Source organism: Cervus canadensis, chromosome 11 (genome assembly GCF_019320065.1).
Source record: "Cervus canadensis isolate Bull #8, Minnesota chromosome 11, ASM1932006v1, whole genome shotgun sequence".
Taxonomy (NCBI): domain Eukaryota; kingdom Metazoa; phylum Chordata; class Mammalia; order Artiodactyla; family Cervidae; genus Cervus; species Cervus canadensis.
In genome coordinates, this window is record NC_057396.1 from 35,047,206 (window position 1) to 35,070,500 (window position 23,295).

General features: G+C 38.1%; 1 protein-coding gene and 1 non-coding gene across 2 annotated transcripts in view; both read left to right on the plus strand.

Annotated features, from left to right (window-relative positions):
* The window catches only part of RRAS2 (RAS related 2), an 80,519-nt gene that overhangs the window by 14,067 nt on the left and 43,157 nt on the right, over nt 1-23,295 (plus strand). The window lies entirely within an intron of this gene.
* TRNAY-GUA lies at nt 14,645-14,716 on the plus strand. The gene has a single exon. It is a non-coding gene; the product is annotated as a tRNA-Tyr (tRNA).

Genomic DNA, 23,295 nt, shown 5'->3' on the forward strand with positions numbered 1-23,295 from the left:
CTGTCCTTCACTATCTCCTGGAGTTTGCTCAGATTCATGTCCAGTGAGTTGATTATCCTATCTAACCATCTAATGGTGGCTCAGTGGTAACGAATCCACTTGCAGTGCAGGAAAATGGGTTCGATCCCTGGGTTGGGAAGATCCCAAAACAAGGAAATGACAGCCCACTCAAATATTCTTGCCTAGAGAATCCCATGGAGAGAGGAGCCTGGCTGACTACAGTCCATGGGGTCGCAGAGAGTCTGACATTACCAAAGCGACTTCGCATATCTAATCCACGGCCACCCCCCTTCTCCTTTTGCCTTCAGTCTTTCCCAGCATCTTTTGCTTTCGATCTTTTCCAGTGAGTTGACTCTTTGCATCAGGTGGCCAAAGCATTGGAGCTTCAGCTTCAGCATCAGTCCTTCCAATGAATGTTCAGGGTTGATTTCCTTTAGGATGGACTGGTTTGATCTCTTTGCATTCCAAAGAAAGTGAAAGTAAAGTTGCTCAGTCCAGTCCAACTCTTTGTGACCCCATGGACTGTAGCCTACCAGGCTTCTCTGTCCGTGGGAATTTGCTGGCAAGAATACTGGAGTAGGTTGCCATTTCCTTCTCCAGAAAGTAATATGTAATGTGATACTTAAAAATCAAACTTGAGGTCCTTGTCTCTTAGTGGAATTCACCCCATTCACATTTATTGTGACATGGTTATGTTATCTGTGAAATGATCTAGGTAAATTTGTTTTGATCCTTATTCTTTTTATACTCTTTGCTTTTAACCTTTTTTTTTCCCAGGCTTAATTTTGTTTCTATTACTTTATTTCCCCTGCATTGAGAGTGAAAAATCAGGGATCATTTTTAAATGTAGAGGTTGTTTCTGAGAAACTTATTCCTTGTGATTGTCTTCATCATAGTCATTAGTAATCTGTGAGATTAAACAATGCAGCTGCCAGCTTTTTCTTTTTTAAAAAAGATGTCCCGAACCTGGAAAAATTCTTACTGCTTATCTGAGAACAGACAGTTTGACATAAAGAATCCTTGCCAGTTAAGACATTTCTTTAGATCTTGGTTTAGCCACTATCTGGCTGTTGGATAAGATAACCATTCTGTGTCTGATTCATTTTGGCATTATTCTTTTAAACTCTATAAACACTGGAATGTGCACAAGGAAAACAAGTGTTTTGGTAGGAAATTTTATAAATTTGGAATTTTTGCCTGAACGTCTGACCGTTGGTTGTATTTGTAAATCTTATTTTTCATATTTAGAGTGTCATAGACCAGGAATAACTTTGTTACATAGAAGTAAGCATATGTATGTGTGTGCTTTGTCGCTGTATCGTGTCTGACTCTGCAACCCAGTGGACTGTAGCCCGCCAGGCTCCTCTGTCCTTGGGGATTCTCCAGGCAAGACTACTGGACTGGGTTGCCATGCCCTCCTCCAGCGGATCTTCCCAGTCCAAGGATTGAACTCAGTTCTCCCTCATTGCAGGTGGATTCTTTACTGTCTGAGCCACTAGGGAAACCCAGGCATATAGCAGAATATTTATTAGCTGCAAATATTGGGTCTTGAGCATGATGTAATAAATTGTTGGAAAAAGGAGATATTAGGAAAAATGAGTTGTATTTATTATGGTTTTGTAACCACTGGTCACTAAAGAGGCTGTAGAAATAAACTGTTTTCGATTTTGGGTTTCAAAGTTTCTCTGAAATTAAAAGACTACATGTGACATATACACATTTGAGCTTTAGAATTTTAGTAGTTGATCCATAGCATTCAGTTTTATTGAAAATAATCTTTGTCTTGAGAAGATTTCCTATTTTAATTTCTCTCTGGAAATTCTGACTCAGGAAATGTAAAACAACTTGAGAGTAAGATCTTAAAGATTTATTACTTTTGTCTTGTTTCCTGGTAAGTTTTCTCTTAATGCTTTGGTTAAATGATACATGTGGTTGAGATTACAAGAGTCAGCAATTTGTTAGCTGAAACGAAAAGAACAGTAAGCAAGGAGTTGAGTCAAACTGCAAAAGAAGATTTATGATAGATATAACTAAGTTTCAAAAATCTTGTGGAAAAGACATGTATGTATTTGTGATTTTTGTCTCTTTTGCCTCTTGCTTCTGAAGTTAGGTCAGTTAAATAAGGTAGGGAAATTCACCTTATGCGTGTATATGCATGTGCACAAGCATGCACAGGTGTGTATCTTAAACTGAGAAAGGAGTGAATTTAGAGAAGGGTTCATTGTTGTTGGAATCAAAAAATGAAGGTAAAATTTAAAACAGTTATAAGTCTGTGATAATTCAATGACTTGAATAATAATAGTAACTTGAGTACTGCATGAATTATTTTCAGATATTGCCATGGTCCATGCCAACAACTTGGTTTAAATTAGCCTCTTTTTAATTGTTATGTCACTTAAAGTTAAGAATTCTTATAACCATTGCAGTGTTTTATGGTAAAAGCACTTTCCATTCAGTTGAAAGTTAAGAATGGAGAAGAAACTGGTGAGCTTGCATGTTAGTAATTTATACATCATCAAATGTTGGGTCTTGGGATTATTTCCTTACCATTATGAAGGTTCTATGATCATAATTTTAGCAGGTGATAAAATAGTATGGAAAAGGTTGTCTTCTGTTACAATGTTAAGAGTGTGGTTCTTAACTTTTAGTTTTACATTTTAAAGACACACTGCTGTTTTGTTTATTTTTTTCTCCTTCCTCATATTGCAAATTATGTATTTAGTTAATTTCCTTATAGCAGATAGTTTCAGGAAGGAGCCATTGGCTGAGCTGATTAGCCAAATAAAGTTGTCTGACATGGGTTACTTTAGTTTGTGGTTTTAGATGAACAGTACGCGGTACACAGCTGTTGCTCCAACAGCTTTGTTCCAGCTGTCTTACTGGCCTGTCACAAAATACCCCACATTCCTTTTTTTTTAGAAATGAAACCCCTTGTAATATTCTATACTTTTTTACTCCATTAAAATGGATCCTGATAATTACTTCAATGACTTTACTTTTATGTGTATCAATAGTTATTTATTTAGAATGATGCCAAAATAGATTATGAGTGACAGATTTAAACCTCTTATTTGTAATTTTTTGTTGTGAATTAAAGTTGGAGTTGTAAAATATTTATGCAAGTTGTGTTACACATTGAAAAAGTCACCAAACTTAAAAATGTCCCCAAATTAGTGGTTGTATTTGGATGATGAGATGGGTGTCTTTTGATTTTTTTTCTAACCTTTGTTTCTGTTATTAGGCTTCAATAGAATTATAAGATGAAAAGCTGTGATTTTTTTTTGTTTATGAAGTTCGTATAGAACCTGTATATTGTATATATTGTATAGAATCTATAAATACAGGTAGACTATTTGTTTTTTTAGTCAGGTGGTTGCACTTCATTTTTACTATCTTACTTAATGATATCTGAATTATAATAATGAAAGTTTCAAGTTTTTGTTTTTTAGTAAAGGAGCAAGGACCTGTAATGAGTGTTTTGAATCATAATGACTAATATATATTGAACATCAATATATATTGATACCATGCTTAAAAGCTTTACAAGCATTGTTTTTAATATTTACAATTTATTGTTTCTTTTTTGCAGATATGGAAACTGAGGCTCAGAAGTTAATTAAATTGCTCAAGATCCCACAATAATGACTGAGATGGGACTTGAAGCCATATTTCCTTGGTTACAAAGACCCTAAGGGGGCTTCCCTGGTTGCTCAGCAGTAAAGAATCTGCCTGCCAGTGCAGGAAATGTGGGTTTGATTCCTGGGTGGGGAAGATCCCCAGGAGAAGGAAATGGCAGTCCACTCCAGTATTCTTGGCTGGCAAATTCCATGGACAGAGGAGCCTGGTGGGCTGTAGTCCATGGGGTCACAAACGAGCTGGATATGACTTAGTGACTAGACAACAACAAGAAGGGAACTATGCCCTATTCAGTTCGGTTCAGTCGCTCAGTCGTGTCCCACTCTTTGCGACCCCACGAACCGCAGCACACCAGGCCTCCCTGTCCATCACCAATTCCCGGAGCTTACTCAAACCCATGTCCATTGAGTCAGTGATGCCATCCAACCATCTCATCCCCTGTCGTCCCCTTCTTCTCCTGCCCTCAATCTTTCCCAGCATCAGAGTCTTTTCAAATGAGTCAGCTCTTCGCATCAGGTGGCCAAAGTATTGGAGTTTCAGCGTCAGCATCAGTCCTTCCAATGAACACCCAGGACTGATCTCCTTTAGGATGGACTGGTTGGATCTCCTTGCAGTCCAAGGGACTCTCAAGAGTCTTCTCCAACACCACAGTTCAAAAGCATCAATTCTTCGGCACTCAGCTTTCTTTATTGTCCAACTCTCACATCCATGCATGACCACTGGAAAAACCATAGCCTTGACTAGATGGACCTTTGTTGACAAAGTAATGTCTCTGCTTTTTAATATGCTGTCTAGGTTGGTCATTACTTTCATTCCAAGGAGTAAGCGTCTTTTAATTTCATGGCTGCAGTCACCATCTGCAGTGATTTTGGAGCCCAAGAAAATAGTCTGTCTTCTACTGTTTCCCCATCTATTTGCCATGAAGTGATGGGACTGGATGCCATGATCCTAGTTTTCTGAATGTTGAGCTTTAAGCCAACTTTTTCACTCTCCTCTATGCCCTATCACATTGCCCAAATATAACATTTTATTTAATGAGTTACCTTGATAATGAAGTCTTTAAGTTTTTCTTTGAGTAGGTTCATGAAGCATGAACCTCCTAAGTTCATGCTTCCCGGGAGAAGACCTGGGAGACCTGGGATTGAATAGGGAGTGAAGCGTTGTTTATAGTATCTGTTTGCCTCCCTTTTTGGTCTCTTCTGTCTGTCTGTCAGCAGTTTCCCATTACTGCTACACATGCTCTTCTGGTTGCTGCTCTCCCCTGACTCGGCGTCCCCCGACGCCTGCCCAGCACCTGTTTGAAGTTCCTGCTCTCCACAGTGCCTTATGACGGGAGAAACAGCCTGATCGCGCTCAGTGCAATCTGTGTGAAGTGTGCGTTCATAACTCTTGCTGTATCCTTTACCAAGTAGGCCTTTTTAATCTAATTCTCAGTCATCTTTCTAGATGTGACTCAGGGTTCATCCCAGCCTTTCCTGAGGGAATATCCAGATTGGAGAGGTGCCCCTCCCATATGCTTCCATAGTATCCTGTGCATTTTTTCCCTGAAGCTGTTGAGTGTAAATAGTGGAAGTAATGCCCCATTAATGTTTGTTTCCTAAAGAACAAAAAAGAGAGAGTCTTTTATGTAACCTTAGTACAGTTATCAAAATCAGGATATTATAATAGTATTATCTAACTTACATTATTGAAACTTCACCAGCAGTTCCAATAATGTCCTTTATAAATGCAAGAAAGAATTCCCTCCCTCAGGATCCAATCCAGGATTGCATGTGTTGCATTTTTCATGTCTTTTTAGTCTTAAAATTTACTTGCAAGATATCCCACATTGATGTCTCAGACAGTAAAGAGTCTGCCTCCAATGCGGGAGACCTGAGTTCGATCCCTGGGTGGGGAAGATCCCTTTGAGAAGGAAATGGCAACCCACTCCAGTATTCTTGCCTGGGAAATCCCATGGACAGAGGAACCTGGTAGGCTACAGTCCAAGGGGTCACAGAAGAGTCGGAGACGACTGAGCAACTTCACTTTCACTCCCTTTTGGGTTGTCTGTTGTTTTCTTATCATTAGAATCAAATTGCATAGTTTTGGCATAAATACTGTAAAGGAAAGGTGTTTCTTCAGTCCGTCATATTTAGGAGGCAACATTACCCCATAACTGTTGATGTGAAATCTGATTCCTTAGTTAATTGTTGAAAAATTACTACTGCTCTCTTTGCAGTAGTCTTTTATCTTTTGATGGGTAGAGATCCTGCGGCCAGGTTAATACTAGTTATTTCTGAGCTTTTGGGGTTGTGTCTCTTTGTCTTTCTTGAATGACCTTTCTCCCTTCCTTGTTTCTTTCTTTCTTGCTAAACTTGCTGTCTTCAGTTTGTGTTTTGTGACCAGTGTTTTTTTTAATCTTTTCAAGGAACACTTGTACTCATATTTTCTTTAGGGGCAAAAAGCCTCAGTTACTATATTTTCCTTATTCTTTAGAAGGATCTACACTTTCTTCATGTTGATTTTTTTCATCTATAAAACGAAGTGACTGAAACAAATATTTGAGATCCTTTCAGATTCTAAAATACATGAGTTTCAAGTTTTAAAAAGTTAGATTGTTATATCCTGTTTGACCTTTTCCACCCTAAAGTTTCTAAAAAATTGTTTTCCTACTTCTTCCTGTATAACATATAAATGTCTCATTGCTTTGGATTGGCCATGATATTTTTCACACCTCGATAATGTCTCTTCCCAAACTGAAAGACAAAGTGGTATTCTTTTTTTGGTGGCTTGAGGGTGGAAGTGGGAGACTTATTCCCGTAACAGTCAAGAATTAAATCTGTCATCCCTTGGAGTTTTCTGAATTACTTCATACAAAAGAGAAGAAGAAGGGAAAAAAAAAATTAGTACAATAGGGTTTATTACTTTTAAAAACATGATTTATGTATAATTCCTTTTTGAGGGTTTTACAGTTTCTAGTTATTATATCATGATTTCTAAAGAAATGAGAATCTTTATTCTCTGTGAAATTTAGAACAAATTATTTAGTTGTAGAAGTTACTGTGCTATAAACAGATTGAGTCAGGTGTTAGTCTAATATTTTTCCTACAGTACTTAAAAATTGAACTATCTTGTGAATTATTAAAATAATTGGCTACACTTTAATTTTAAAAAATAATTCTTCCTTAATTTTTTTTTAATCATAACTAGCATTTATCTTTTGTGATGTTTTACATTTGTGTAACTTTTTAGTTTTCAGAGAACTTTTATGTATTGGTTTGGCCAGAAAGTTTGTTGGGTAGGAAAACCTGAACAAACTTTTTGGTCAACCCAATACATGATTTCCTTTTATAGTAGCATCAACCCTTTATGATTGCAAGGCAATATGACATTGTCATGGTCATCATTATTTCCATGGAGGAAAATAAAGGAAATGGAGGCTTAGGAACAAGTGATTTGCTTAAGGTTCTATATAGCAGGGAAGCAGTGAAGCTGGGATTTAAGTTGGTTTTCCTGACTCCTAAAATATAGTGGTATTTCTACAGAACTAGGAATATTAAATTGGAACAAAAATGCCAACACTTACTAGAGGAAACTGAAAAGAGTGATCCATACTCATTTAGTAAATGGAATTCTGTTCTGTGATTGTTACTAGTATGAATCTGATGATGGCACTGATAAAAGCTAGTGTGGGGCTGGAGACTTGTATTGGAACCCTCTGTCGAACACATAGCTTCAGAAGACTGAGGTATCTATGTTAACAAGTATCACTTATATAAAAATGGCAAACACCAAATTTGGGTATTGATTCCTTTTTGGCTGGGGGCGGGGCGTGGAATGTGACTGTGGAGGTACGTATGAGAGTCTGCAATCATACTGCTAATGTTTTATCTCCTAAGTTGGGGATTAAGTATACATAGTCTTAATATTTTTCTTTATAATATTTTCTGAGATATTGTATAGTTACTTAAAAACAAGAATGTGCGCTAAATTGACTTAAGTATGTATTCAGATGGAAACTTTGAACCTTTCATTTGGTGTTCTAGGTATCATGACTTGGTTGACAAGACACAGTGTGTTCTTTGGGGGTTTTCCTTCAGGGCGGGAAACTGTTTTTTCCGCCTGTCTATTCTAACAATAAATAAAACTTTGCGATTCTAATTATGTTAAAAAGTTGATAATTGAGATTGTGAGCAAAACTGTTTTGTGTGAATGTGTATGTATAAGTGTATGTGTTGTGATTTGCTTTTAAAATTACTATACCCAGTTGCTAAAGGTTTCTCCAAAGCATAGTATCTGATTTCATCTCAGTGGTTACAGGAACTGATGATTCATTTTGCCTTGAATTTCCTGTATGAAGAACTGATACCTTTAACTTTTCCCAGAATAAAATTCTTAAGCTATTAGTAGATACAAAAAAATGAAGGCTCACATAATGTGGTTTTAGGTAGGTGTGAGTAAGGATTAAAAGAAAATCTAGAGTATTATATGCTAGATCTGTGATGTGTGCTATTCTGCTAGCATTTTTGCTTATGAAATTTGCTGATTTATAAAATGGGTAATTCCTGGACTATTTGCATCAGAAACTGATAATTTGGGGGAGCAGGAACATTTATTTTAAAAAATGTGCTTCCCATTTGGCCTTGTGAATGAAAAGGAATCATATTTTCAAGTTTGGATGATTATAGGATTAGAAAAAGTGCTGTTGATGGCTGTTCATATGAAAGCATTGCCTTTATTTTGGGTACTTCTGCTTTTTGGAGAGGTAAGATGAGAGAGAAAAGGAATTCTGTGTTCTTCAGTGTAAAAGTATGTACACTTAGATGTTGATAATTCCCTCAATAACGGAATTGATTGAAAACGTGATGATTAGGGGCATCTTTAGATTTATAGATTTGTAATATGTGCTTAAGAGGAAGTGGGTGTGGTAGAGTGGGTAAGAATTGGGAGGTTGGGGAAGGTGAAATAAATGCTCTTGTTCTGGAGTTTAGAGATTTGAATGATCTCCTTTTGAGAGTGTTACCTATGAATTAACTCATGTTGTAAGTTGGAGGGTCTCTTGGTGATTTTGGATGAATTCTGAATGTCATGTAAGAACTGGACTCTTATGTTGATTTTTGGAAACTTGAAAAAGTGTTTTGCTTCTAGCATGGTTTAATTTTACTGGTTTTCTGGTGTCTTCTCATAAGAAGAGCCATTCTTACCATTCTAGAGGCAAGTGGAAGTTGTGGTTCATTAAGACGTTTGTAATAGAATTTGGAAAATGTTCTACATGCAAGGACTCTTTTACCCTTTTTTTTTTTTTTTTGTACAAAGGACTCCTAGGATTCTGGCGATGCCTTTGGACTCCTCAGAATACTGTTTTCTTAAATGTATACCACATTGGTTTATAAAAGAAACCAATTGCCTTGAAATTGCCTTGAATTATAATTCAAGAGATTGAGATTGCCTTGAAATATAATTATCAAAATATTAAAAACAAGTCTTTTTAATGCATGTTGAGTGTAAATGCTTTTATTTATCTGAAATAGCGATTACATGAAATATCTGTGATTTCTATTGAAGAGAATCACAGATACTGCTACTGTGGTTTATTGAGGGAAATGCTAAATTTCTGGTTAGATATTAATGTAAAAAATTTTTTTTGTGTTTTTGAAGTTTTAATCCCAGGAACCTCTTTTTAATGCAAAATGAATGAATAAATAAATAAGCAGTTGGAACCAGATGACTGTGGAATTGAGTCTCATATTCTCCACTTAGTAGTATCTGTATCTTACTAAGTAAAATATGTTGCTAGTATTTTCTCAACTTTGAGCTTTTGTTTCCTCATAATATAATGGAGATGGTAATAGTACTTGTGGGAACACCTACAGAATTAAAAGTCTTCAAGTACTGTTACCTTTTTCATCTACTGCCACAGTGACTGGTATTGTCATTCTACCAGTTTGAGTGAAGTGTAAAAACCTTTATGTCCCTTTACTCTTCCCTGTTTCAGTTCAGTTCAGTCACTCAGTCGTGTCCGACTCTTTGCAACCCCATGGACTGCAGCATACCAGGCCTTCCTGTCCATCACCAACTCCCGGAGTTTACTCAAAATCATGTCCATTGAGTCGGTGATGACATCCAACCATCTCATCCTCTGTTGTCCCCTCCTCCTCCTGCCTTCAATCTTTTCCAGCATCAGGGTCTTTTCAAATGAGTCAGTTCTTTGTATCAGATGGCCAAAGTATTGGAGTTTCAGCTTCAGCATCAGTCCTTCCCATGAATATTGAGGACTGATTTCCTTTAGGATGGACTGGTTGGATCTCCTTGCTGTCCAAGGGACTCTCAAGAGTTTTCTCCAACACCACAGTTCAAAAGCATCAGTTCTTTGGCACTCAGCTTTCTTTATAGCCAACTCTCACATCCACACATGAGTACTGGAAAAATCATAGCTTTGACTAGATGTTCCTTTGTTGGCAAAGTAATGTCTCTGCTTTTTAATATGCTGTCTAGGTTGGTCATAACTTTGCTTCCAAGCAGCCAAGCGTCTTTTAATTTCATGTCTGCAGTCACCATCTGCAGTGATTTTGGAACCCCAAAAAATAAAGTCAGACACTCTTTCCACTGTTTCCCCATCTATTTGCCATGAAGTGATGGGACTGGATGCCATGATCTTAGGTTTCTGAATGTTGAGTTTTAAGCCAATTTTTCACTCTCCTCTTTCGCTTTCAACAAGAGGCTCTTTAGTTCTTCGCTTTCTGCCATAAGGGTGGTGTCATCTGCATATATGAGGTTACTGATATTTCTCCCGACAATCTTGATTCCAGCTTGTGCTTCATCCAGCCCAGCGTTTCTCATGATGTACTCTGCATATAAGTTAAATAAGCAGGGTGACAATATACAGCCTTGTTGTACTCCTTTCCCTATTTGGAACCAGTCTGTTACTCACCTGTTTATAATATACTAATTTTAAAAACTGCATCAGACTATATTATAATTTTTGTTTCAACTTTCAGGCATACTTTAGAAAACCCAGTAGTAAGAAAACCTGTTGTACATGCCCATATTTTTGCTAACTGTTCTTTCCTGAGGTTCCTTCTGTTAGCGGTTTCTTTTTGGTTTAGAGAACTTCTTTAGTCATTCTTTAAGAGTAAGTCTGCTGGTGACAGATTCTTTTGTATTTATTTAATATAAAAGTAAGAGGACTTTTTTGTGGATTGACAATTCAGCACCTGAAAAATTGTGCCACTTCTGATCTTAATGTTTTCTGATGAGATATTTGCTGTCACTCTGTTGCTCCCTATAGGTTGATGTTTTTCTCCGCCTTCAAGGTTTTTTCTTTGTTTTTAGTTTTAGAAGTTTAATTATGATGTGTCTTGGTTTGGATTTCTTTGGGTTTTTTACCTTTCTAGAGTTTGCTCATCTTCTTAAATTTGTAGATCTGGCTTGCCAAATTTGGGGAGTTTTCAGTTATTTTTTCAAGTACTTTGAAGCCTTGCTGTTTTGTCCTCTCCTTCCCAAATGCTGATAATACGAATGTTGTTGGATCTTTTGTTATAGTCTCACAGGAGCTTGAGCCTTCATTTATTTATTTATTTGTTTTCAGCCTATTTCTCTTAGTTTTTCAGATTGAATAATTTTCATAGTCTTATCTTCCAATTAATTGATTATTTGTATCCTTCCACTCTGGTTATTTTGATTATTATATTTTTCACTTTTAAGTTCCCATTTTGTCCTTTTTAACATATTTGTTTGCTGACACTTTGATTTTTTTTGCTGAGACTCTTTTTTCCTCCCTGTGTATTTCAAACATGCTTGTAATTGTTGAAACATTTTTATCCAGACAACTTTAATGTCTTTGTCAGATGATTCTAATGCCTCTGTTGTCTTGATGGCGGTGTCTGTTGATTGCATTTTTGTCACTCAGTTTGAGATCGTCCTTGGATTTTCTGCTGAAACCAGACCATATTTTGTTCTGAGGCTTTGGATCTTAGTCAGACGTCAGTGTTGGCTGGCTCTTTGAGGCTGCCCTAGCAGAAGGGAGCCGGAGGGTGCTGCCTTACTGCTGTGAGGTGGAGGTGGACATCCAGTTGCCTCTTCAAGGTTCCACTGCAACCTGAGGTGAGGGGAGACACTCCTTATTATTGCTGGCTGGGGGTGGAAGTCCAGTCTCCCCTCATGATCTTCAGTGATGCTTTTGTGGAGTAAGATTCATTACTGGTCCATGGGGATGAGAGTTCTGGCTTCCTACTTGGCCTTCTCTGACATTATCCAGTGGGGGTTTGGGGTGCTTCCCGTATGGCCCTGAGAATGTGGAATTAATTAATTTCAAACATCTCACAGTTACATATTTTAAAAGAAAATTTTCTGATGATACAAACAATTCTTGTTTCTGAAGAAAAATGGCAACAGGTGAGCAGCAAACAGTTGAACAAAATACAATGTTTTATATTGTCATCCCTTACTGAATAGCCAAAAAAAAAAAAATGCCACTTTAAAATTATCCATTGACAAAGGTTAATAAATGGTTACCTAAGTTAAACGGAGAAGGCAATGGCAACCCGTTAAAGAAGCAAGGATATGCGTACTGTCACATTGCTACTGAAATTGTAAGTCAGCAAACTGTATTAGTCTTAAATGTCATAAACTTTGACCCAGGAGTTAATTTTCAAGAAATTTTTCCTGATGAAGTAATTTGCTATGAGATACAAAGATTTATATACAAAGTTTTGTGACAGGGCTACTTAAAAGATTTTGGAAATAGCCTATATGATCAGTAATAAAGATGGATCAAATAATGGTCCATGTCCATTAAAATTAATTTTTAGGAGACTGTTTAACAAAGAGGAAGTAGTCATTAAATAGGAGGTAAAAACAGATTATAAAACATGAGCATGCAATAGATTTAATTATACTTTGTTTTGTTTTTGGCTTTGTGGCTAGGGACCTGGAACTTGAATTTTCTGTAGTGCAGAGATAGATCCAAGTGTTGAAGGGGCCTGAAGCTTACTTATATGATTTGGGGGACCCTCTTTAAGAAAGAATACAGAATTGTGTATGCAGGCGAATATTTGTTTAGAATAAGAAAAGAGGTGTTTGTATAAACGAAGGACCTCAAAGCCCAGTCTTAACTCATTTTGTGGTGAACCTGCCTCTGTTCTGAAGTATAAAATTTGGTTTATGTACACTGAGACTTCATTAATCTTACTTACATCTTCTGTCCTCTGTACTTTTGATTATATGCTGAATTGTTTTTCTAGACTTTTCCCGTGTTTCTAATAATTCTTGCATTGACGTGTGTAAATAATTTTGTTTCATTAAGCTTAATGATATTATAAAATCTCACTATAGCTGTTGCCAAATAATTTTTACCATGTTTAATACTGATGTTTTTATCTTTCTTCTGCTGTCTAAATTTGTTGCATTTTTTTTGCTTACCCCTTTATTATTAGCCTTCTATTTTTTTCTTTTTTTGGAGCCTCTTCTTTTTTTAAGGAAGCCTCGTAAGTTTATTGCAGTTATTTTGGTCTCAGTTTGGCCTCTTTGTATTTTTCTTTCCTTACTTCTGTGTTTGACCTGTGTTGTAGGGTTGTGTTTTTTTTTTTCTTTTTTTTAATTTCACAGAAGCTTTTAAGGAGTAGCATCTAGTTTTACTGCTGGTTGTGTGTTTGTGTGTTGGGGGAGGGAGTGTAAATAAAGTTTTCATCCATGAATTTTTTTCCTTCTCAGTTGTGGTTGTGAATGTGTGTGAATCTCTGAAGAGTTGGTTGGAAGAGATTAAGACTATGTACTGTGTATTTTCTTTTTCTCTAAAGCATTTAGAGATTCCTTAAGTAGGGGAAAATTCATGTAGTTTGGGTTATGTTGCATGAAGTTGAATTGTCACAATTCAGTTGAGTTTGACCGGTAACTTGTCTTTCAAATGAAATCACATGAAATCGCCTAGCTTTGCAATCCCCACAGTCCTTCTGGGGTCCTTTTAGGGTGAGTGTGTGTATACATTCAGGCAATGCAAACTTAGGTTGCTTAGCTCTTAGTTGACTGGTGCAAATTAAAAGGCAGTTTTGCTAATACAGATTAAAGTGCTTCCAAACCTAACACAACATCACTTGGCTTTCTAGTGTTAGTAATGACAATTTGTATTTGCTTTTTGAATATTTAGGAAGGCCTTGGAACTGATCCCCACTCTCAAATGGAATAAAGTTAGCAGATAGAACAAGGCTGTTTTACCACCTCTTACTCTGAACAAGACAGCTTCCTTTATTTTGCATTTTTGGGTGGTGGTTATAGCACTTGTTTTGAGGTTTGACCACCCTCTCAGTTATTTTTATTTTTTCATGTCACTTTGAGTATACCCTGTGGTATTTTAACTGTAATATCTTCTTTAATGAAATTCATGCATGTGTATTATGTCTTAAAACATCACTTGTTTTGACTTAATTTGGCTTGTTTTATGCTGTCTCTGCTTTATATGAGTTTTTTTTAAACAATTGAATGCCTATTTTCCACAGCCAAACTCATACTCTTAATATATTTACAATGTTTGTTTTCTGTTTTAACTTATAAATGATTTAAGATATGACATGAGTTACAGCTGCTTGGTTTGCTAAGGGTACCCACCCTTCCACCCACAGCAGCTCAGTAGAGAACAGACGTTTTCCCCTTATTGGAAACTATGTCCTAAATTCAGTTAACTCCTAATTTTGTTATGTCAGCTGGAGTAAAGGTACAGTAGAACTTTTGCCCCTTAAAATTGTTTTTCTTACCACTGTTTAGCTTTCACATGGCTTACTGAACAAATTTCAGAATTGGTGAAACTTTGTGAATAATTTGCAGTCTTTTTCAAAACTTTAATAGAATTGGAAAACATATTCCCTGAAATAAGTTTCACTCTCAACAATTGGTGTAGTTGAGTTTAGTCTAGCATGTGCCATAACTTTTTACTTAAAAGTGTCTTGTAAAATAATGAACAGTTGCATAGTTCCTGGCACAGAAATTCAGTATGCAAAATGTTAAAAATTATATAATAGAAGCAGTGTATTGAGCTTCCCTGGTGGCTCAGATGGTAAAGAATCTGCCTGTAATGCAGGAGGCCCAGGTTCGATCCCTGGGTTGGGATGATCCCCTGGAGAAGGGGACGGCTACTCACTCCAATATTCTTGCCTGGAGAATCCCAAGGACAGAGGAGCCTGGCGGGCTACGGTCTACGGGGTCGCAGAGTTGAATATGACTGAGCGACTAGCACTTTCACTCTTTTTACCCCCTCGGCAGCAGCATGTTAGAAGCTGTGTAATCTAGTTATGTGTAGTTTTAAATTGTTACTGTTTCTGGTTTTATGAAAAATAAAGCGTTAGGTGTGTGCCCCAAGCTTTTTAGATTTGCACATATCCTGTTGAAGCCTTCACTGCTGTTTTCATGTTCCATGCCATGAGAGAGTGAGGTCACTTAATGCTATTCAGGGAATGAAAATCAAAATATCTTGAAGAGATTCTAATATGTCTATGTTTTGCTTAATGCTTTCCTGTTATATTCCCAGACAGAGGTCTTAAATTTGAGGAAGTAGTTGAGAGACGCCTGATGAGATTCTGAACTCCATCTTCCCTCAGAATGGGATCAATTGCTACTTCTTCCCCACCCCCCACTCCATTTCATAATTGGACAGTGGTACTTTGTGCAAAAATTGCATTTTACAAGCCAAACATATATTTGGAGAAGAATGCCTTTGTATAATAGCAAACACAGACAGTTTTTCCACACACTTAAAAAATGAGGAAATATATCAGGAGACCTAAAAATGCGACCACAGTTGACATAGAAAGCCTCAGTAAATAGAAAAGCAGACCATACTCTTGGATTTGAAGATTCAAATTTTTTAGTGTGTCAGTACTAGAAATTAATGGCATTCCAAAATAAAAACTGAAAGGATCAAAAAAAGAAAAAAAGGCTCTACCAGAACAGTTAACTCTTAGGTAAGTATTAGTGTAAGCTTATTTTGTAGATGAGTAAAATGAAGCTCAGATATCAAGAACCTCTCCAAGTCTATAAAAGCTAGGAAGTAGTTGAAGCAAGGCATCACAAGAAGGTGTTTGAAGGCTCAGATGTAGTAATAGCTAATAATGTAGTAAGCACTTATATTACTAAGCACTACTGTTCAGGCAAAGTACTATATATTTTCCCAATTAAAATAGCATCTAAATATATTTAGAAAGTCAAAATTTGTGAGACTTTTCTAGGGTGGTTCTAGAGCTAATGCAACCATACAGTTAAGTTCATTTCACATGCTAGCAAGGTTGTGCTCAGAATCCTTTAAGCTAGGCTTTAGCAGTGTTGTGCACTGAGAACTTCCAGATGTACAGCTGGGTTTAGAAAAGGCAGAGGAACCAGAGATCAAATTTCCGACATCCATTGGATCATAGAGAAAGCAAGGGGATTCCAGAAAAACATCTGCTTCATTGAATACGCTAAAGCCTTTGACTGTATGAATCACAACACACTGTGGAAAACTCAAGAGATGGGAATACCAGACCACTTTACCTGTCTCCTGAGAAATCTATATGTGGTTAATAAGCAACAGTTAGAACCGAACATGGAACATCTGACTGGTTCTAAATTGGGAAAGGAGTACAACAAAGCTGTGTTTTCTCACCCTACTTAATTTAACTTATGTGCAGAGTACATCGTGTGAAATGCTGGACTGGATGAATCACAAGCTGGAATCAAGATTGCCAGGAGAAATATCAACAACCTCAGATGTGCAGATGATACTACTCGAATGGTAGAAACTAAAGAGGAACAAAAGAGCCTCTTGATGAAAGTGAAAGAGGAGAGTGAAAAAGCTGGCTTGAAACTCATCATTGAAACACTAAGATCTTGGCATCTAGTCCCATTCACTTCATATCAAATAGAAGGGGAAAATGTGGAAGCAGTGACGGATTTTATTTTCTTGGGCTCCAAAATCACTGCAGACAGTAACTGCAGCCACAGAATTAAAGCATGCTTCCTCCTTGGAAGAAAAGCTACGACAAACCTAGACAGCATATTAAAAAGCAGAGACGTCAATCACTTTGCAGACAAAGGTACGTCTAATCAAAGCTATGGTTTTATCCAGTAATCATGTACAGATACGAGAGTTGGACCATAAAGAAGACTGAGTGCTGAAGAACTGATGCTCTCAAATTGTGCAGGAAGAGACTCTTGAGAGTCCCTTGGCCTGCAAGGAGATCTAACCAGTCCATCCTAAAGGAAATCAGTCCTGCATGTTCATTGGAAGGACTGATGTTGAAGCTGAAACTCTAATACTTTGGCCATCTGATGTGAAGAGCTGACTCATTTGAAAAGACCCTGATGCTGCAAAAGATTGAAGGAGAGACGAGAAGGGGACGACAGAGGATGAGATGGTTGGATGGCATCACTGACTTAATGGGCATGAGTTTGAGTAAACTCCGGGAGTTGGTGATGGACAGGGAGGCCTGGCGTGCTGCAGTCCATGGGGTCACAAAAGACACGATTGAGCGACTGAACTGAACTGAACAGCAAGGAGATCAAACCAGCCAATCCTAAGTCAACCCTGAATATTCATTGGAAGGACTGATGCTGAAGTTCCAATACTTTGGCTGCCTGATGCGAACAGCCAACTGCCTGGAAAAAACCCTGATGCTGGGAAGGTTTGAAGGCAGGAAGAGAAGAAAGCAGCAGAGGATGAGATGGTTAAATAGTATTACCTACTCAATGAACATGAATTTGAGCAAACTCCTGGAGATAGTGGAGGACAAAGGAGCCTGGCGTGATGCAGTCCTTGGGGTCACAAAGAGTTGGGCACAATTTAGCGACTGAGCAACAACAGCAACGATTTATAAGTTTATAAAGGGTCTTACATAATCTCTTCCTCCCAATTTCACTTTTCCCCATGTGCATAAGCAGTTTTCCAGCATCATTTATTGACTATTTTAACCTTCACCTATGACCTGCTATTCTGCTTCTTTAAATACCAAAGTTCATATATGTGGATTTTTTTTTTTTTTTTGGCCTTCTGTGTTTTTTTTCCCCTTATTCCCACATCAGTTCCACTCTATCTGTTTATTTATTAATACTTGCCTGTGGTGCATCTTAGTTGCAGCACATGTGATCTTTTGTTGCGGTGTGGGGCTTCAGTGCCCCTCAGCACTTGAGATCTTCATTCCTGATGAGGGATGAAACCTATGTCCCCTGCATTGCATAGTTTAACCACTGGATACCAGGGAAGTCCCTCCACTCTATCTTAATTTCATGAATGGTTAGGATAAGCTTCACTGCTGTGTTCATTCAATAAAAATTTCATTGAGGGCTTCCCTGGTGGCTTAGTGGTAAGAGAATCCACCTCCTAGTGCCAGAGACACGGGTTTGATTCCTGATCTGGGAAGATCCCACATGCCATAGAGTATTTAAGCCCATGTGACACAACTATTTAGTCTGTGCTCTGGAGCCCAGGAGCTGCAATACTGAGCCCACGTGCCGCGATTGCTGAAGCCCATGCACTCTTGAGCTTGTGCTCCACAACAGGAGAGGCCACAGCAATGAGAAGAAGCCTGCTTACCGCAAGAGAGTAGCCTGTGCTCACCACAACTAGAGAAAGCCCAGGTGCAGCGACGAAGACCCAGTGTAGCTGAAAATAAGTACATAAAATTATTTTTGAAAAAAAAAATTATTTTTGAAAGTTTCATTGAAAAAATATTTACTGGGCAACTTCTGTGTGCCAGGAACTGTGTAGGTGTTGGGAAAATAGCACTGAACAAAATTCTCACAGAGATCAGTCTTGTAAAGAATTTCTTGGATATTTGTCTTGTTTATTTTAGAATTTTAGATTAGCTTGCAAGTTCCATTAAAAACCTGAAAGCTTTTAAAAATTTTAAATTGTATGAGATAAGGGAAATTTTACGTTTTGACGGTTTTATCTGTGATAATAGAGTGCCTTTACATTCAGAAGTATCTCCCTCCCTCCCTCTCCCACTCCTCCTTTTTGGCCTTTGTTTAAAGCTTTATAGTTTCCATGATCTATAAAGAAGATCTAGAACATATTTTAATTAGCTTTATTCCCAGTTAGCTTTATTCTCAGCTATCATATATTCCTCATTTATTCTCAGTTAAAATATATCATATATCAGAAAAACATTGCTTTATTGACTATGCCAAAGCCTTTGACTGTGTGGATCACAACAAACTGTGGAAAATTCTTAATGACATGGAAATACCAGACCACCTGACCTGCCTCCTGAGTAACCTGTATGCAGGTCAAGAAGCAACAGTGAGAACCAGACATGGAACAACAGACTGGTACCAAATTGGGAATGGAGTACGTCAAGGCTGTATATTGTCACCCTGATTATTTAACTTGTATGCAGAGTATATCATGCGAAATGCCAGGCTGGATGAAACACAAGCTGGACTCAAGATTGCCAGGAGAAATATCAATAACCTCAGATACACAGATGACACCACCGTTAAGGCTGAAAGTGAAGAGGAACTAAAGAGCCTCTTGATGAAAGTGAGAGGAGAGTGAAAAAGTTTGTTTAAAACTCAACATTCAGAAACCTAAGATCATGGCATCCAGTCCCATCACTTCATGGCAAATAGATGGGGAAACAGTGGAAACAGTGGCTGACTTTATTTTTTTGGGCTCCAAAATCACTGCAGATGGTGACTGCAGCCATATTAAAAGACGTTTGTTCCTTGGAAGAAAAGCTATGACCAACCTAGACAGTGTATTAAAAAGCAGAGATGTTACTTTGCCAACAAAGGTCCATCTAGTCAAAGCTATGGTTTTTCCAGTAGTCATGTATGTGTGTGAGAGTTGGACTATAAAGAAAGCTGAGTGCTGAAGAATTGATGCTTTTGAACTGTGGTGCTGGAGAAGACTCTTGAGAGTCTCTTGGACTGCATGTAGATCCAACCACTTAATCCTAAAGGAAATCAGTCTTAAATATTCATTGGAAGGACTGATGCTGAAGCTGAAGCTCCAATACTTTGGCCACATGATGCAAAGAACTGTGACTCATTGGAAAAGACCCTGATGCTGGAAAAGATTGAAGGCAGGAGGAGAAGGGGACAACAGAGGATAAGATGGTTGGATGGCATCACTGACTCGATGGACTTGAGTTTGGGCAAGCTCCAGGAGTTGGTGAAGGACAGGGAAACCTGGCATGTTGCAGTCCATGGGGTCGCAAAGATTTGGACACAACTGAGCGACTGAACTGAACTGATCATATATTTGCTATTGTAAATGATACCATCTATTTGGATTTTTTCTAATGCTTTGTATACAGAAATGACTTACTTTTGACTGTGACTTGTGTATATTTAATTGTGTATGCAGATACCTTGCAGAGCTCTAGTTCCCATAATTTTTTTGTATATTCTGTAGGGTTTTCTCTGTGAATAATCGTGTCATGAAATATAGTTGACTGTTGAACGATGCAGATGTTAGGGATGCCTAACCCTACTTATAGTGAAAAAGGGCTTCCATAAAGGTGGTTTCTCTGTCAACCAACCATGGATCATGTAATACTGTAGTATTTACTATTAAAAATATTCACACATAAATGGACCCGTGCAGTTCAAACCTGTGTTGTTCAGGTGTCAACTGTAGTGTGTGTATGTGTGTTTAAGAAATGGAAAATTTTATTCATATAAACCTGAGGATTTTAATACAGGAGACAGTCTTTCCAGCAAACTCGAGATACTATTCTAACTATAATCTGTTGTGTTTTTTTTTTTTTTTAAATTTTACTTATTTATTTTATTGCCTGCACTGGGTCCTCACTGTAATGTGTGGACTTCTCATGGCATGCAGTCTTTCTCTCACTGTGGTGCATAGGCTTCTTTTGTTGTGGAGTATGGGCTCTAGAGCTTGCAGGCTCAGTAGTTGTGGTGCAAAGACTTCTCTGGTTGCAGCAAGTGAGCTTAGTTGTCCTGTGACATGTGGGATCCTAATTCTCTAACCAGGGATTGAACCCATGTCTCCTGCATTGAAAGGCAGATTCTTAACCACTGGACCACCAGGGAAGTCTTTGTAATCTATTTTTAGTTCTTATATTATTTTGTTTTCTTGATTTATTGCATTTGTTACAATCTCCAATATAATGTAGTAACAGCGGACATTCTTTTTTTTAAATTGCAATATAGTTATTGTGCAATATTAATGAGTTAAGGTGTACAGCATAGTGATTTGCAATCAAAAGGTTATATTCCCCTTATTTTAAATGTTGGCTGTATGTGTTGTACAGTATATCCATTTAGCTTATTTTATACATAATAGTTTGTACCTCTTAACCCCACCCCTATATTGCCTCATTTCTTCTCCCCGTTTGTTGTTTTTCAGCCCCTCAGTCGTGTCTGATTCTTTGTAACCCCATGGACTGCAGCACGCCAGGCTTCCCTGTCCTTCACCATCTCCCGGAGCTTGCTTAAGCTCATGTCCGTTGAGTCGGTGATGCTACCCAACCATCTTGTCTTCTCTTGTCCCTTTCTCCTCCTGCCTTCAATCTTTCCCAGCATCAGGGTCTTTTCTAAGGAATTGGCGTTCCATATCAGGTGGCTAAAGTATTGGAGCTTCAGCCTCAGTCCTTCCAAAAATATTCAGGATTGATTTCCTTTAGGATTGACTGGTTTGACCTCCTTGCAGTCCAAGGGACTCTCAAGGGCATTCTCCAACACCACAGTTCCAAAGCATCAATTCTTTGGTGCTCAACCTTCTTTATGGTTCAACTCTCACATCCATACATGACTACTGGAAAAACCGTAGCTTTGATTAGACTGACCTTTGTTGATAAAGTAATGTCTCTGCTTTTTAATATGCTGTCTAGGTTCGTCATAGCTTTTCTTCCAAGGAGCAAGTGTCTTGATTTCGTGGGGGCAGTCACCATCTGCAGTGATTTTGGAGCCCAAGAAAATAAAGTCCAACACTGTTTCCATTGTTTCCCCGTCTATTTGCCATGAAGTGATGGGACTGGATGCCATGATCTTAGTTTTTTGAACGTTGAGTTTTAAGCTAGCTTTTCACTCTCCTCTTTCACCTTTGTCAAAAAGCTCTTTAGTTCCTCTTCACTTTCTGCCATAAGGGTGGTGTCATCTGCATACCTGAGGTTTATCGATGTTTCTCCTGGCAGTCTCTATTCTAGCTTGTGCTTCACCCAGCCTGGCATTTCACATGATGTTCTCTGCATATAAGTTAAATAAGCAGGGTGACAATATACAACCTTGATGTATGTACTCCTTTCCCAATTTGGAGGCAGTCCATTGTTCCACGTCCAGTTCTAACAGTTGCTTCTTGACCTGCGTACAGGTTTCTCAGGAGGCAGGTCAGGTGGTCTGGTATTCCCATCTCTTTAAGAATTTTCCACAGTTTGTTGTGATCCACACAGTCAAAGGCTTTAGCATAGTCAATGAAGCAGAAGTAGATGTTTTTCTGGAATTCTCTTGCTTTTTCTATGATCCAACGGATGTTGGCTATTTGATTTCTGGTTCTTCTGCCTTTTCTAAATCCAGCTTGAACATCTGGAAGTTCTGTTGAAGCCTAGCTTGGAGAATTTTGAGCATTACTTTGCTGTTGTGTGAAATGAGTGCAGTTGTGTGGTAGTTTGAACATTCTTTGGCATTGTCTTTCTTTGGGATTGGAATGAAAACTGACCTTCCAGTTCTGTGGCCACTGCTAAATTTTCCAAATTTGCTGGCATATTGTAGGCAGCACTTTCACAGCATCATCTCTTAGGTTTTGAAATAGCTCAGCTGGAATTCCATTACCTCCACCAACTTTGTTCGTAGTGATGCTTCCTAAGACCCACTTGACTTTGCACTCCAGGATGTCTGGTTCTAGGTGAATGATCACACCATCGTGGTTATCTGGGTCATTAAGATCTTTTTTGTATAGTTTTTCTGTGTATTCTTCTCCCCACTGGTAACTGCTAGTTTGTTCTCTGTATTATGAATCTGCTGCTGCTTTTGTTTTCAGCCACACCGTGTGGCATGCAGGATCCTAGTTTCCCAGTTCCCTAGTTCCCCTAGATCCCTAGTTGAACCTGTGCCCCCTGCAGGGGCAGCTCAGAGTCTTAACTGCTGGACCTCCTGGGAAGGTCCCCCTGCTTCTTTTTTTATTATACTTATTTGTTTTATTTTTTAGATTCCACATGTAAGTGATCATGCAGTATTTGTCATTATTTGACTTACTTGTCGTTATTTGACTTATTTCACTCGGCATAATACCCTCCAAGTCCATCTGTGTTACTTCACATGGCACAATTCCATTCGTTTTTAAGGCTGTGTAGTGTTCTGTTGTCTGTGTGCACTGCACCTTCTTTCTCCGCTTATCTGTGGATGGACACTTGGGTTGTTTCCGTATCTTGGCAAGTGTAAATAATGCTACTGTGAACGTTGGGGTGTATGCATCTTTTTGAATTAGTGTGTTTGCTTTTTTTGGGTATATACCCAGAAGTAGAATTGATGTGTCGCATGGTAGTTTTACTTTTGGGCTTTTTTTTTTTAAATCATGCCCTGTGGCTTGTGGGATCTATCTTAGTTCCCTGACCAGGGATTGAACCTGAGCCCCGACAGTGAAAGTGCCAAGTCTTAACCACTAGACCACCTGGAAATTCCCTAATTTTAGTTTTTTTTAAGATACCTTCACAGTAGTGGACATTCTTATTCTTGATTTTAGAGTTTGGTTGTTTA